The 16914-nt window shown below is 44.3% G+C and overlaps 1 protein-coding gene and 1 long non-coding RNA gene across 2 annotated transcripts in view; one reads left to right on the plus strand and one right to left on the minus strand.

Moving 5' to 3' along the window:
• TRPC7 (transient receptor potential cation channel subfamily C member 7) overlaps positions 1-16914 on the minus strand; it is a 146456-nt gene that overhangs the window by 112059 nt on the left and 17483 nt on the right. The gene's annotated exons all lie outside the window — the stretch shown is intronic.
• LOC125100957 (uncharacterized) overlaps positions 1-16914 on the plus strand; it is a 323574-nt gene that overhangs the window by 34863 nt on the left and 271797 nt on the right. The window contains exon 2 of the long non-coding RNA XR_007127712.1: positions 6003-6106. This is a non-coding gene — a long non-coding RNA (uncharacterized LOC125100957). The remainder of the gene's footprint in view (positions 1-6002; positions 6107-16914) is intronic.

Consider the following 16914-nt stretch of genomic DNA (forward strand, 5'->3'; position numbering starts at 1 on the left):
TAAGTGCCTTGCTGCAGACGAGGAGGACTCTGAAGAAGAGGCAGAGTGTAAACTGACACCTGAGGCTGAGTGAAGCTTCCAACTGCAAGGCGGGTGGGGGAGGAGAGGTAACAGGGAATGGACACTCCAGGGGGAGCGACTGGCAAGTGCAGAGGCCTGGAGGGGGAGAACCTTCACTGATGTGTGGACTGTGATGGGGATTAACTCCTGTAACCATCACATGGCCGTGTGCATAGGTTATGCACATTATCCACTGTTTTCTGTAACTTCACATTATTATTTTTTTTTAAAGGATTTTATTTATTTATTTGACAGAGAGAGATCACAAGTAGGCAGAGAGGCAGGCAGAGAGAGAGGAGGAAGCAGGCTTCCTGCTAAGCAGAGAGCTTAATGCAGGCCTCAATCCCAGGACCCTGGTATCATGACCTGAGCCAAAGGCAGAGGCTTAACCCACTGAGCCACCCAGGCACCCCAAACTTCACACTATTAAATAAGCATGAACATGTTTAGGTATCAAAGAGGAATTCATGTACACTCTCCGCACAGCCTTATTACACAGATTAAAGATGCTCTTGGTTCTGTCTTGGGGAACTCCCAGAAGAGCCTTTTCTCTGCTTTCTGCTTTTTATACTGGAACCACAGGGAGCTGAGATGGGAAAGCAGGTCTCCCTGTGTGAGTGTTTTTCCATCCTCACACCTCACAGCCATCTGGCCTCCTCCCTCCTCATTCCCCTCCCTCCCTTCCTGTCCCTCCCCCCCCCCCCACCGCTTTCCTTCCCCTGCCCCCGCACACACTCATCATCACTCCATCATCTATCCAATCAGTGCTTCATGGTAGGGGGGGTTGCTCCAAGCTATGAATCAGGACAGTAGTTGGGGTGTGTGAGTTGAAAGAGGAAGAGGGACCCTGGGGGTTCATTTATACAGAAGCAGCCCCACCTTTCCCCTGCCTTCTTGCCCTTCCCACATGGTGTTGGCCAAAACCTGATTGGTTGGTCTTTGTGTGTAATAGAGTGGGAGACAGTAATAAAGCATATGGCAGTTACAGTTATTACTGTTAGTCATTATTTATTGAATGCTTACTGTGTACCAGGCCTCAGGCTGAATGCTTTATGTTATTTAGCTCACTGACTTCTCATGACAAACCTAGGAAGTAGACGCTGTCATCAGTCTTCTTTGATAGGGGAGCTGAGGCCCAGAGACTTCTCTGGCACCTGGGATTTGGACCTGGATGTGGCTGACCCCAGATTCCATAATGCTCATCCTGGGAAGAATCAATCTGATAAAAATATTAACTTCCCTGACACGAGCGCTAAAACCCTGAGCACCACCCTGAAGGGGTGGGTTCAAGGTCCTTCCTGGTGAAGAGAAAAAAGAGATGAGGGCCTGCTGGGGAAAAAGCAGAGGTGCGAAGCAGAGGTGCTGAAACTGAGTAAGGCATTATCCCACGTGAGCACATCCGGGGAAGGTCAGGGAGCTGAGTTTGGCCTGCAAGTTACCAGAAGGTGCGTTGGCAAACAGGAAGTCAGGGTGGTAGTCCTCACTAATTCCTGTTGCTCCCAAGGCCCTCAGCCTCTCATCAGAGTGCTCGTCTAGCTACAGCACCCCTCCCTCTCCCCGATCTTTTTGGTGTTAGGACTGTCAGTAGGATGTTGTCCTCTCCTGTTTTGTAACATGTCCCCTGCCCCATCCAGGATCACTGTGGACCTGGTGAGAAGATCTGGGAATGGGTGGGAAGCTGAGGGTTTGCAAAGTTTCCCCCCTGCAGCGGCTGGGGGACCTCATTGTTCAGTCCTCAGATCAGCAGGGAAATAGCGCAGCAGGGTGGGGCGGCATCGCTTGTGCTAGATGGATTCCAGAGGGGGCCGCACACTGCGACTCATGGAGGTGAGCTTATTTTTGGGGTCTGTTTGCCTTGTTGGAGCCGAAGCGTACAGTATCGTTGTGGAGTGATGCTGAATTCACAACTTCCTGTTCCCGGATCCTTGCAAAGCTTTTAGCCACAAGAGCACCTGAGTCGCTTTGCTTTGTGGATTGGCTCCTGGGAGAACTTGTAGAGTCATTCATTTATTCGTTTATGCCACAAAAATGAACAGAGATCTCCTGCATGCAGACAACTGTGCTAGGGCCCCAGAGATGCTTGAAGAGCGAGGCAGGCTTGGTTGCTGCCTTCATGGAGCTGCAGAGCAGAGGAAAAGGGAGACAGTGAAGGCCCTGCAGTGAAGTGTGGTGAGGAGCTCACCTCTTTGTGCAAACTAGACCTGAGCTTCTGTGCATCTGATCTCACAGTAATTCCCGGGAAAATACTTCCTTACAAATAAATGCAGCTGGTAAGCAGTAGAAGCACTATGAGTCTATTAGCTTGTAAGCTTGAGTGCTTTGCAATGATTCATCCTCACAAAGATGTTCTACCCAGTTCAGCATGTGCCTTCTCTGTTCTAGAAGCTGGCCCCAGCCCGGGAGATGCAAGAAGGAGTGAGTTGCAATGGCTGCCCACCCGTAGGAGGGACAACACATAGCCCAGTCATTTCAGTATTAGGCTGCAGTACTAGTCTTTCACACCACAACTTTTCACTGAGTACCCGCTGTGCCAGACATGGGTCTAGATCGTTGAGATACAGCTCTAAGCAAAGCAGAGGCCCTGCCCCTGAGGACCTGATGTTTTACGGGGGGCAGAGGGGCTGTAGATTGTTATTTTATACAGATGGTGTGAGGCTTATGCAAAATCGCCTCCTCGGGGAATCCCGAGGAGGCCATCTGGGATAGACAGTTGAAGTTGGTGAAGGAGGGAGCTATGTGGATACACAAGGAAAGTGTTCTGGACAGGGGCTCACCAGTGCAAAGAAGGAGAGTGCAGAGGCAGAAGAGGGGGGCATCTGGTGTTTTTGAGGCATAGCTGGTTGAGGCCAGTTCCTGGGGCAAAGTGGTTGAGCAGAACAATAGGTAGAGATGAAGCCAGAGGAACAGCAGGGCGTGTATGGCCGAAGGCCTGACTGCACTGATCAGGATTGTGGCTTGTACTCTGGTGAGGTGGGGAGTCACTGGAGGATTTCAAGAAGCAGTTTTTGTGATCTAAGGAATGCTAGGAGAGCATCACTTTGGCTGCTGGGGTGGGGTGCATTTGAAGGGGCAAGAGCAGAAGCATGAAGACCCCTGAAGAGGCTGTTGTAGTTGCTCAGGGGAGAGACAAAGGTGGCCTGGCCCATTTTGATCAAGCAGGCCGGAAGTGTTGATGGAATCCTGGATATCTTTGAAAGAGAGAGCCAAGAGGGTTTATTGAGGTGTTGCCTATGAAGAAAGAAAAACCAGACAAACAAACAGAGGAGAGATAAGGTGACTGAGGTGTTGCCGCAGAGCAACTCGAAGGATTGTCACGGTATTTGAGCCGAGCATGGTGTGAGATAAGCTCATCTTTTAGCAGATATTTCCCCCTCCTTCCCCACCTGCCGGAGACCAGTGTGCTTCTTCCCGCATGGATGTCCTCTTCCTCACAGGACTTGCTTTAGCCCAGGACCCACAGTGTGTGACCTCCAAACCTAGGTCTTAAGAGGCATCACATATTTTCCCTTGGCCCTGTGGCAGATGTGACTTACACCGAGAAAAGAATGTGCCACTCCCTATCTTCCCTGGGCCCCAGAATGAGATATGGAGAGCAGCCTCCTCTGCTTATCCTCAGACCTATAAATAGGACAGTAAACATGGACATGAAGACCACTGAGGTTTGGGTGGTTTGTTACACAACAATCTTGTGGCAGTGACGGATGGACAAAGGGACAGATGCAGGTTCACTGCTTTTGGGACGTCAACGTCAGAGACTGGCTGTTAGCTCTGTCTGGGTGTTGAGGGAAGTTGCCCTGGAGGAAGGCAGTCATACCTGAATCTTAGAGGATAAATTAGAGTTACTCAGTTCAGCAGGTGGAGAAAGGGCATTCCTTGTTGGAAAAGAGAGGCAAGGAGAAACAAGCCCGGCTATACAAACATCCAGGGAGCTATTCAAGTAGGGGTAGAGGGTGGCAGAAACATGAATCTGGAGGAGGAAACCGGAGCTGGGGCATGATGGGTTTTGTATCCCCTGATAAGGAGTTTGGACTTTCCTCCATAGGCAGTGGGGCAGCCATGGACACTTTTTTAAGTGGGAGAATGGCATGGTCCGGTTTGCACCTGGGTGGGATCCTTCAGGCCCTGTGTGAAGGACAGCGTCAGTGTTGGGGCATATTAGGGCCTGGAGGTAGGGTCACGGTTAGAGCTGGTCAGGTGGAGGTGGTAAAGGTACAAGGGTGGAAATGGGCTGGGGAAACATTCAAATTTTAATGCCAATAGGACTTAAGGGACAGAGAGAAAATGAGGGTGATACTATGTGGCATGTTTGGGACATCCAACACTGGAAGGAAATTCTCTAACATGTTACTATCTGGTGGGATTATGGATGACTTCTGTTCTTTTTATGCACAAATTCATTTTTATGTTAATTTTGTATTACCAGTATAATCAGAAAAAAAATGTTGAGGGCCACATGGGTGGCTCTGGTCATGATCTCAGGGTCATGAGATCGAGCCCCACATTGGGCTCCATGCTCAGCATGGAGTTTGCTTGGGATTCTCTCTTTCCCTCTGTGTGTCCCCCAGCTTGTGAGTGCTCTCTCTGTCTCTCTCTCTAAAAATAAATAAATAAAATCCTTAGTTGGGGAAAAAAAAAAGAAAGTTTGAGTGTGTTACAGTGTTTAAACAAGTCCCTAAACCTCAGTGTTGGAGAGGGATCTGGGGTATCCAAGCCTGGTGCTGTCTTGGCTAGGGCTGCAGTCCCCTGTACTTGATAGCTCATGGCTTTGTTTCTATGTTTAGTATCAGATTAAAAGAAGATCCAAAAAGAAGTTCAGAGCAAACATGACCTGTGCATCTTATTTGTACTAACTGGATATTTTGGAGACATATCAGAGAAACACAAATTTCTAAGTGGCATCATCAGATTAACATACCTTCCAGAAGCTTATGTCATAACTCACCTGATTATTATTCTGGATTCAGAATAGTACACGTTCATGAGGCTCGTTTTGAAGAGTAATTAGAGCACAGCGTATGTATAGAAGTAATTTTTAAAAATTTGCTTGTGATTGCTGAAAATGCTATTGATTAAGAGAGGCTAGTAATTAGATGGCAAAGTAGCAATTTAAAAAACTGCAGAGCCCTGCTAATTATGAAACAAAAACTAAAAACCAAGTTAGCTAAGTTAGTACTTATGACTTCTCCATGTGGAGGCTCATACTTCATTCTTTTCACTTTGGTGCCTCTGTGCCTTGTGTTCCCACATCTGGACTGGGCTCCTCTTTGATTCCTCTGAGATTCCCTATCCCCCTCTCGAGATTGGCTCTCAGGGATCGCTGAGTGGTTTTCCTGATATCCCTGGGGAGCTCCACTGCCTCACACTTGGGCCCCTGCTGCATTTTCTTCTTGGGGCCCAACAGCCCTGACCAAGTACTCTTTAGTTTTGACAGTTTCATATTTAACATGCCAACTTCAGTCATTTGTATATTTCAGCTTAGGGCATGCTGCATTATTGGAATTAATAAATGCTGTATAAAATGACTTAATACATATGTCCAATTTGAAAATTTTATTTATAGGAACTTGAGGAGCAAGAAAGGGCTGGTGTCTGGCTACCAGGGAATTGATCTAGGAGCAGCGACGGGGGGATACTTGGCTCTTGAGGTGGTCTTGGAGCCAGAGCTGACTATTATGGGGCTCATTATCTTGTGCACAGACATCTGTGGTGACTTTCTAAACGTCCCAGAAGACATGGGAAAAAGATGAGTAAGTGATTGCATTTAAATAAGTTCAAATCTAATCAGGAAAATCAGATTCCAGTTTTTGGTTTTTTTTTTTTTGGCTTTAAACTGATTTATCCAATGAATGACTGAATTGCACTCGGAAGTAGGACCTATATCTATTTTGTAAATATGAGAAAAGAAGACTGAGGCTTTGATGTGATTCCATTTATCTCCACAGATGTTGCTGTCACTTCTGATGATTCCTAGGTTTTTACCTGCAGCCCCAACCTATATTTGAAGGAGCTGATTTACATATTCAACTGCCAGGTGTCATCTACTCTGGTAAGTTTTGCAGATATTTCAAACTCTCCATGTCCCAAACTGAACATACAGGTCTTCCTTGTAACAAGCAAAATTGATTTTCTGCTTTCTGCTTCAGGAAGTACAGTCTCCATCCACTCAATTTCCTGAGCTAGAAACCCTGGGTTCATCTTTGTCTTTACCAATCACTTACCAGAATCTATGGATTATGATCCAGAGTATCTGTGTCTGACCCCCATAGTCATTTCCTTATATCCATTGTCATGATCTTCATTCAAGTTCTTGTAATTTAGTGTCTGGACTTTTGCACTAGCTTCCTGATTGGTCTATTTACTGGTAGTTCCTTCTACCCAAATGCCAGCCATACCCTTGGCTAAAAAGCTACAGGATAAAATCCCAGCATTTTTATTATCAGACCTCAACATACCTCACTAACATTATACCCATTCTGTAATTCCACTCTCCTCTAGCTACACCAGTCCACCAAGCAGTATACTAGGCCTTCCATGCCTTTGCACACACTCATTCCTCTGCCTTTATGCTTTTCTTTTTTGTCTCCATTTGCCAAACTTCCTGGGAAGCCTTGTCTCACATTACAAAGCCATTCTCTGCACTTTGCGTGTGTGTTCTCACAACACTCTGCTCCTATTCTACCACGCTGTGATTATCCCTTAACTACTCCAGGCTGTCCTTTTGCAGTGGGAACAAAGTCTGGGTCTTATCCACACTTATAGTCTTAGAACCTAGTATAGTGCCTGGCACAAAGCAGGAAGACTGCCCTTTGTTGATAAATCACTTAACTACTCTTAGTTGTTTACTCATCTGTAAAATGGGAATAACAATCTTGTTAAATCTCAACTTAGATGCTCTTTTGAAAAATACAGATTCGAATATCCTCCATGCTATAACTTATGTTCCACATATGAGTGAAACCATATGATAATTGTCTTTCTCTGCTTGACTCATCACGCACAGCGTAATCCCTTCCAGTTCCATCCATGTTGATGCAAATGGTGGATATTCCTCCTTTCTGATGGCTGAGTAATATTCCATTGTATATATGGACCAAATCTTCTTTATCCATTCAACCTTTGAAGGGTATCTTGGCTCCTTTCACAGTTTGGCTATTGTGGACATTGCTGCTATGAACATTGGGGTGCATGTGCTCTTTCAGATGACTCCATCAAAAACTAATGAAGTACTGTATGGGGACTAACATAACATAATAAAAAAAAAAGAAAATAATACAGATTGGAAGGGATACATGCACCATGATGTTTATAGCAGCAATATATTATATACACACATACATACATACACACACACACACACACACACACATACATAGGCCACATCTTGGAAAATATATATATACACACACATATATATAAGTATATAAAAATATATGTAATGGAAAGTCACACAATGGAATATGACTCAGCCATCAAAAGAGTGGAATCTTGCCATTTGCAAGACATGAGTGGAGCTACAGTGTATTATGCTAAGCCAAATAAGTCAGTCAGAGAAAGACAAATACTATATGATCTCATTCATATGTGGGATTTAAGAAAGAAAACGGGTGAACATATGGAAAGAGGGAAAGAAAAAAGGAGAGAGAGAAACAAGCCATAAGAGACTCTTAACGATAGAGAACAAACTGAGGGTTGCTGGAGGGAAGTTGGAGGCGGGGTGGGCTAGTTGGGGGATGGGCATTAAGAAGGCTAATGTTGTGATGAGCACTGGGTGTTGTATATAAGTGATGAACCACTGATTTCTACTCCAAAAGCCAGTATTGCACTGTATAGTCACCACCTAAAATTTAAATAAAAATAAAGAAAATGCTCTGTAGAAAGGAGAAACAGAAATGGCTTCATTAAGGGGTTATAAGCACCTGGCTTTGTAATTGAGGAAGATAAGTAGCACTGGAGTTGCACCTGTCAAGGCCCCATCCTAGCACTGCCCCTAAGAATCTTCTTTTAGGATGTCATATCATCTGTTGACAGATGCCATGTCCTGGGAGAATGTGACCACAAGTCTTCCAGGCTATTTGGTTCCCTTGAGCAATGTCCAAAAACCTGACTGTCCTTAGAACATGCCGCAACTATTTGCTATAGAAGAAGAAAAGACCCAACTTTGTGTTTGAAGTCTGGTTTCTGAATTTGTAATCTTAGAGGAGTTATTGCTTAAGGAAGTAAACTCTCGCACCTAATTTTGTCAGCCAGATTAAAATGTTTTTCCTTTTCCTATACATTTCCTGGAACTCATCTCCGTGTTTATGTTAAAATATCCATTTTAAGTATATATGTGTGTGGTGGAAAGGTTTTTGGTGAATTCTTTGGAGTATGAACTTTTAGCAAAATTAATAATCACCAGGGAAGAGAAATTGTCATCAGAAAGGTTCTTGGGCCACTGTTTTCAAAGACTGTGGAGGAGAAGCTGGAGAGACCTATTAACTCAACAGGCAAAGCCTTGGTCTTCCTTATGCAAAAGGCCAACAGGTTCATGCTGCTGTTCCCAAGAATGGAAACTCGAGCTCTGAACCCTGGCTTCCAAGCGATTGTATCATTAGTAAATGTGGAATGTGTTGTATTCCCAGGATATATGTGTGTATGTGAGACAGAGAGAGAGAGAAAGAGAGAGAGAAGTCGTGTTTAGCATTTCACTGTGATCCTTCTTAATTTTCAGTGTTGATCCATCCGTAATTAGCAAGGCTGCTCTGGAGCCCAGAAAACCAGGCCATTATTATTAACCCCACACTGGACGTATGAGGGACAAAGTGATCATAATAAAATGAAAGATAATTTTGCTGCCAAGTGTTTGGGGAGCTTTTTCTGTTGGGCAATTGATAGTATTGAGAAAATTTTAGCCTCATTCTTACATCCCTGTAATTTTAGGACTAGGTGTACAACTTGAGCTTTCTTAGTTTTCCTGAGTCTGATGCCCTCCTGCTCCTCCTATGACCAGAGCCTGTGCTCCCGAAATCCTCTAGATGTCTTGCAGGCAGCAAAGGTGTGCATGTGCTTGAACGCAACTGGGTTTGTTTCACTGACAGCTGATGGAAAAGTGCATTTCCTCCATGTGCTCAGGTGGTACATGTTTTGAAAGGAAACCTCTAGGATTTCAAAGAGTGTTTATTGCAGAGTTTCCTATCCCTGCACTGTGTTTAAGTACGTAACACTTAACAGTAGCTACTGATCACATAGTTTGTAAATGGGAAAGGAGACACTTAGTTTACCAGTGCCAAATGAGGTTTCTGAATGAGAGAGATTTTTTTTCCTACTTTGCAATCAAATACAGTTCTCTCAATTTTCTTGATTGGTATTAAATGGAACTCTGCCTTGGATCCAGGAGCTGCACTGGCATTTGTCAGCTGCTTAAAATTCACGGGCTTGAGGGGCAGTAGAAAATGCCACCTCCAAATGCGCAGCTTTGGTGAGAAGATGTCCCTCTCTTTGACTGGAAGGAGGACATACTTGTAAAGGGTTTACCCTTTCCTCTCTCTATCAAGAAGGGCAGAAGTTCATCCCAGGAGTCAGCCCTAGACACTCATCAGCCCAGAGACAGCACCAGAAGAATCTGTGTAACACAGCTTCCTGAAACTAGCCCTCCTCCAGCATTCGTGCCCCCATCAATTTACCTTCCTGGGATTTAATGTCCATAGAAGCTCAAAGTCCTTTTCCTTTGCTCTGTCACTTCTCTAAAAATGTCGTCCTCTTTGTTAAGATCCTGTCGCAGCCCAGCTCCTACCCACCCCTTTGAATGACTCATTTCTGACTTCACTCATCTGTTTGTGGGATACACGTTTGTAAAACTTCTGTTTGTTTTTCTCTTGTCAACCTGACTTTTGTCAGTGTCATTTACAGGGCTCCAGGTGGGCAACCTTAAGGGAGAAAGAAAAGAACCATGACTTTTTACCATTATACAGCCTAAAATCCAAACACTAAAATAATCCAAAGGCTGGAGGGAAAAAAAAGCCTTTAAAAAATATTAAAAATGACTTGATGGGCACCTGGGTGGCTCAGTGGGTTAAAGCCTCTGCCTTCGGCTCAGGTCATGATCCCAGGATCCTGGGATCGAGTCCCGCATCGGGCTCTCTGCTCAGCGGAGAATCTGCTTCCTCCTCTATCTCTCTCTCTGCCTGCCTCTCTGCCTACTTGTGATCTCTTTCTGTGAAATAAATAAATAAAATCTTAAAAAAAAAAATGACTTGAATGTGGCTTTTGGCCGTTTCTTTTTAAAACTTACGGCTTAGGGGCTCCTGGGTGGCTCAGTGGGTTAAAGCCTCTGCCTTCAGCTCAGGTCATGATCTCGGGTCCTGGGATCGAGCCCCACATCAGGCTCTCTGCTCAGCGGGGAGCCTGCTTTCCTTCCTCTCTCTCTGCCTGCCACTCTGCCTGCTTATGATCTCTCTCTGTCATATAAATAAATAAAAATCTTAAAAAAATAAAATAAAAATAAAACTTATGGCTTAAATGTGTATATCTGGGATTTGATGAGCAAATGGGTAGTCACGTGCACTGGCGGCCACCTTCCTTCTGCTTAATTGCATGAAGTTCCCTTCGTTAATATTTTCAACTAGGGGTCTTGGGCTATGCAAATGGAATTGAATTGAATCTTTAAGGAGTGCAAGGCCATTCATTGCAGCGTTGTTCATTAAAATAAAAGCTGGAAGTAACCTAGAGGCCCATCCATAAAGGAATGGTACACGAATTACAGTGGGTCTGTTCTGTGGAGCCCTTCTCTAGCTCTTGGGGAGGAATGGGGGGACTTGGAGGTGCTGATATGGACAGAATGCTCTGCAGATTTTATTATTAAGTGAAAAAAGTAAGCTGGGAACTGAATGTGGAGTATGTCTTGGTACATTTAAGGCAAAAAGTGAATGAATACATACATATGTCAATGTGTACCAGTGTATGAACAAAAAGATTTATGCCCAGATATAAAAGAAATTTTTAATAAGACTGAGTCTGGGAATCAAGACTGGGGCAAGGGGGAGAATTAAGGAAGGGGAGACTTACTTCTCATTGTATACTGTTGGGTGCTATCTGAAATTTTTTTTTTTTTAAGATGTATTTATTTTAGAGAGTGAGAGAGAATGTGAGCAGTGGGAGGGGTGCAGGGAGGGGAAGAGAATCCCAGGCAGACTCCCCACTGAGCCAGGAGCCTGACACGGTATTCGATCCCAGGACCCCAGGATCATGACCAAAGCTGAAACCAAGAGTTGAACACTGAACAGGACACCCCTGAGTTATTTTTTACATCATGCATTCCTTTGATAAAAATTTATGAAGAAAATGGGTGATTTCTCGATTTGTCCTGTGAAGGGAACCTCAAGAAGAAACCAGATTCTTGACTCTTCCAGGCTGAGCTGCTACATCTGCCAAGGAGCTTTCTTTTTCTTCTTCTTTTTTGTTGCAGATTTTTATTTAAACTCTAGATAGTTAACATATACTATAGTATTGGTTTCAGGAGCAGAATTTAGTAATTCATCACTTACAAAGATCCCTCAGTGCTCATCAGGAACTTGTCAGCCAGTTTGGGATACAGCAACAAGGCAAGAGGATGGTTTGGTTCTGATCCTCATTGTGGCTTAATTCAGTGGAAATAGATTAAGCCTATCTGGGACATCTTGCTGAGCCATTTGGAAAACAAAACTGTGATCTTTGTCTTCTTAGCGTTGATATGGAATTTTAGCTTCTTCTTGTTGATCATTAGGAAATGACAGAAACCAACCCTTACCTTCCTTTCTTGATAGCTCTGTGGGTCATTCACTCACATTCTTGAGGCTCCCCACCCAGCTGTGCTCCAGCACTTAGTCCTTTAACCCTAAATCCCTAAATGCAACTTCCAGGGGCCTCCTAACGGTCTTTTCCATACCACTTCAACAAAAATGGTGGAAGATCCCCTGGCAGCTTGCCGTGAAGCTGCCTGGGTCCCCAGTGCCTGGTCCACCTACTGGCTGGGCTGTGCTGCTTGGTGGATGGATATGAGCACACAAACCTCCTCACCAAGCCAGTTCTATGGGACCATCTGCAGAGCATCAAGGGTTTCAATGATTTGTCTCCTGATTCTGCTCAGGGCTGCCAACTGGTGGGTATTTATAAGAAGGAGCCTCTCAAAAAACAAGGATCCCCTCTTCTCCCTTGTAAATGGATGGTCACCAGCCCCTGGGAACAGTGGGTTCTGTTTTGGAGAGAGTGGCTGAAGGTGACACTGTGGAAACCAAGTCTGGGTGCAGATATTACCAAGTAGCCAGTGAGGGATAGCAGAATATGCCACCCTAAAACATGACTGTAGAAGTTCAGGACATGGTACCCCAAAATATGCCCTTTGGGTATATTGATTATTTTGAGCATTAGGCACTTGAAAAACAGCAAATGAAGGGAGAGGCTTTCTCTGTATGCCCCTTCTATGCCTGAAAACAGATTGTCCAGAAGGAATGTGATTGCCATAAATCCTCTCTAGGGGAGCCTCATCAACCTGGGAAGATAGACTTATCACAGGAGAGGACCCCGTACTCAGACAGACTCTGTCACAAGCTATCATACTTCCCATCTCTTCTTCTAAGGACACACTCATCTTTCCTAAAAATCATTTACTCTCCTCTGGCAGGTGGACTTCCTCCTACCCTTTCAGGAAGTGTTTAATTCTGATTTCTAAGCTACCTCCGAGAGTTACTAATTTTTCCCTGTGTGTTTCCCTTGTATACATGATATAAACATGTTGCTAAGCTTTTGTTTTCCCCTTGTTAATCTACCTTTTATTACAAGGTTCTCAGCTATGAAGTCAGCAGGGTGGAGGGAAGATGGTTCTTACTCCCTTACAAAGGCCTGTCTGTCTCCTTGGCCAGGGCTGGAGGCTCTTTGTCATGGGGACTTTCCGCAGCCCCTGGGCCCACCTTCACCTTGTACTGGGCCTCAAGAGTTATTCCATTTTTGGGATTCAGTGAATTGTTAGAGATAGAGTTTTATTGATCAGAATGTCATGAAGATTATTATAAGCAGAAAAGAAAATCCGAACAAAGAGCAGCTTAAACTTCTTTTACAACTTTTTAGCAGCATGTTCCCAAAATATAGTTGCCATAAATCCTGTGGCCCCGGGGCATGGGGGAGGGTAGCAGCTAGAAAGGAGACTGTCCTCTTGCACCCAGTTGAGAACAAACAACACAAACTCTCATGCTTTCCATTTTTTCCCTGAAAGCTTACGTGTTTCCTAAAAGTCCTTTTTTTCCTTAGAAACTCTTTTCTCCCCTCCTTTTCCTTACTAAGTTGGTGTGTCAATTCCTGTGTTAACTGTTCAGGGAGCCCGTTCTTCTTTGTACTTCTGTATGCATATGAGTAAACTCTTATCTTTTCTCCTACTGATCTGTCTTTTGTTAGTTAATTCACAGGCCCTGACCTGTACAGCCTAACACCATAGAGGAAAAGTTTTATCCCCAACACAGGACACTGAACATTTCCAGGAAGTGTTATTTATAAAGTGTTAACATTACATGGGGGCAATGACAAAGTTACAATATTAAGTAAGAAAACCAGGATTCCAGACTGTTCGTACAGTCTTGTCACCATTGCACAAAACAAATGTAAGCAGAGAAAAACATCAGTGGCTCTCCATATCAGGAAATGGGTCATAAAACAAAGTCTGAAGATTGAAACTGTGGAGGAGTGGGTAGAGGAATGGGCAGATAAGACCCTGGAGTGGGACAGAAGGTCCAGAAGCAGAAACGTGTGTATTTGGGAATTGGTGTGTGATTGGGGCTGCAACACAGATCAGTGGGGAAAAGTTCAATTCCTGACTAGATGATGGGAAACTAGCTTACCATGTGGAGAAAGGCAAGCAAGTGATGCAAACCCACCCTACACACAAAAACAAACTCCAGCTGGACTCAGACCTAAATGTGAATGGTGGATCCATCAAGGTAATAGGAGAAAAAAAGAGATGTAAGGTAGGAGAATGCACTTGCGACCTTGGTGAGGAAGGGTTTGTAATAAGACTAAATACACAAATCATCTCAAAAAGAAGTTTGTCTTCAAAACAAGGTGTCACAGACAAATGTAACAGACGAGTGATAGCCTGGGAGAAGATGTTTGCAATGTCTGAAATAGATAAGGGCCTAATATTTAGAATAGATGAAGAACTCCTGAACGAAAATTTCAAAATACTCCAGACGGAAATCCTGTTAAAAAGTGGATGAAGGAATAACAGGAAGAGGCAGTTCACAGAAGGGAGAAACCCACAGGGCGACACAATATAGGAAAAAAGACTCAGCCTCATTAGCAATTAGAGGAATGCACATTTAAATCACCATATTTCTCATACCAGCAAACATGAGAAGGCAGGATAATACCTAGAAATATTGGCAAAGCACAGCACCCCAGGGACAGGCCTTCTGGGGGGGCAGGCAGCTGGGCTGAGTGAAATTAACTGTAGGCGTTCCTTCTGGAGCCTGTACTGTGAGCACTTAAATAGGCCTGCAGGCAGGTACAGGGATGGGTCTGGTAGCATCATTTGTATTTAGAGCAATGTTGGTGCCCATCACCGTGGGAATGAGAAAGTGAAAGGCTGCAGATGCACAGAACATGGTACTGAGCAGGAAACAGAATCAATGAAGGAGGCTCACATAGAGTGAGAGTGACATGGAGAGACCATAAAAGAACCTGGTGTCGAGCAAAAGAGTATGGAAGGTCATAATTTTGTACCACGATCCCTTTTATGTAACTTACAAACACTCAGTACTATATTTTTCCATTGGAATCTAAGCTCGAAGAGGGCAGAGGTTATTGGGTTTTGATGGTTTCTAAATGTTCCCAGCCTCTAGAACTTTGCACATGGTAGGTTCAAAAGAAATAGTTCCTGAATGAATACCACGTATATACCTATGCATATTCATAATTAATATAAATATATGAAATATATTATGTATAAGTACATTAAATACACTGAAGTAGGAGCTTTTTTGGGGTGAGGGAGTGTGGCAATGAGGATAAAGTATGATGGGAAATGAAAATATGATAACGTTTCACCATCTGAGTCTTGGTTTTACTCAAATTTTTGTATGTGGGTATAGGGAGAGCACTAGGAGAAAACATACCAAAATATGAATTATTCTTAGATGGTGGAAATTAAGGATGGCCTTTGGTTCCTGCTACTTTTCTATATTTTCTAAAAATTCTATAGTAAGTGTGTTTTTATTTTCATTATTCCCAAACCCAGCTCTTGAAAATGTCTTTGAGAGGGGCAGTGCTCAGGTACCAAGTTTCCCCCATTGCTTCTGTCAGCAACCTCCCATTTCCCCCAAACACCACACACACACATTTACAGAACTGCAATATTGCTATCTTAGGTTGTGCCTTGGTCAATAGGGAGCATCAGCAGCCTCTCCTTTTTCTTCCAGACTGATCTCCTAATTTTAGGGCTGTGTCTGGTTTCCCAGAATAAAAGACCTCCTGCCTTCTCTCCTGCCCTGCTCTGAGGGTTTGGGTTCCTGGTCTCAGTCCTCCCCAATTTGTCTCAGCCTGGTGCTCTCCCTCACTGTATTGGGTTGAATGGTGTCTTCCCCTGAAGTAACATCCTCCCTGGAATGGGGCCTTATTGGAAATAGCGTGCTGCAGGTGTAGTTAATTAAGATGAAGTCCTGGGGCACCTGGGTGGCTCAGTGGGTTAAGCCTCTGCCTTTGGCTCAGGTCACGATCTCAGGGTCCTGGAATTGAGCTCCGCATCAGGCTCTCTGCTCAGCAGGGAGCCTTCTTCCCCCTCTCTCTCTGCCTGCTGCTCTGCCTACTTGTGCTCTCTCTCTCTGTGTCAAATAAATAATGGCCACGGTCGCCAAACTGTGGAAAGAACCAAGATGCCCTTCAAGGTACGAATGGATAAGGAAGATGTGGTCCATATACACTATGGAGTATTATGCCTCCATCAGAAAGGATGAATACCCAACTTTTGTAGCAACATGGACGGGACTGGAAGAGATTATGCTGAGTGAAATAAGTCAAGCAGAGAGAGTCAATTATCATATGGTTTCACTGATTTGTGGAGCATAACAAATAGCATGGAGGACAAGGGGAGATGGAGAGGAGAAGGGAGTTGGGGGAAATTGGAAGGGGAGGTGAACCATTGAGAGACTATGGACTCTGAAAAACAATCTGAGGGTTTTGAAGGGGTGGGGGGTGGGAAGTTGGGGGAACCAGGTGGTGGGTATTAGAGAGGGCACGGACTGCATGCTGCACTGGGTGTGGTGCAAAAACAATGAATACTGTTATGCTGAAAATAAATAAATAAATAAAAATCTTAAAAAAAAAAAAAGATGAAGTCCTATGGAGTAGAGTGGCCCTTAATCCAAAATGACTGGTCCTCAGAAGAATGTCCTCATAAGAGCGGGGTAAGAGGCAGAAACACAGAAGATCACTATATGGCAACAGAGGCAGATAAGGAGATAAGCCTACAAGCCAAAGATCTCCCAGGAAACCGGCAAGCGGAAAGGAAGGATCTTACCCTAGAGCCTTCAGAGAAAGCAGAGCCTGCTAACATCTTGATTAGGGACCTCTGGCCTCCGGCAGGGTGAGAGCATACGTTCTCTGTGTTATGTCATCACATGACAGCAGTGCCTGGGCTAATACAGCCCCCTGTACTCAACCAGGCCTTCACCATGGAGGATTTTCAGTGCCCAAGAAAGCCTCTCCTGCCCCCACTTTCCTCTGCCTCTGGTATTCTCAACATCCCAAACCTTGGATGTTAGAAGAAGAAGAGGGAGAGGTCGACTTCATGCTTTTGTCGATGCTAAAACGAGCTCTGGTTGAAAAAAAAAAAATATGAGATAAGATTTAGTCATT

The sequence above is a fragment of the Lutra lutra genome, chromosome 5 (assembly GCF_902655055.1).
Source record: "Lutra lutra chromosome 5, mLutLut1.2, whole genome shotgun sequence".
Lineage (NCBI taxonomy): Eukaryota > Metazoa > Chordata > Mammalia > Carnivora > Mustelidae > Lutra > Lutra lutra.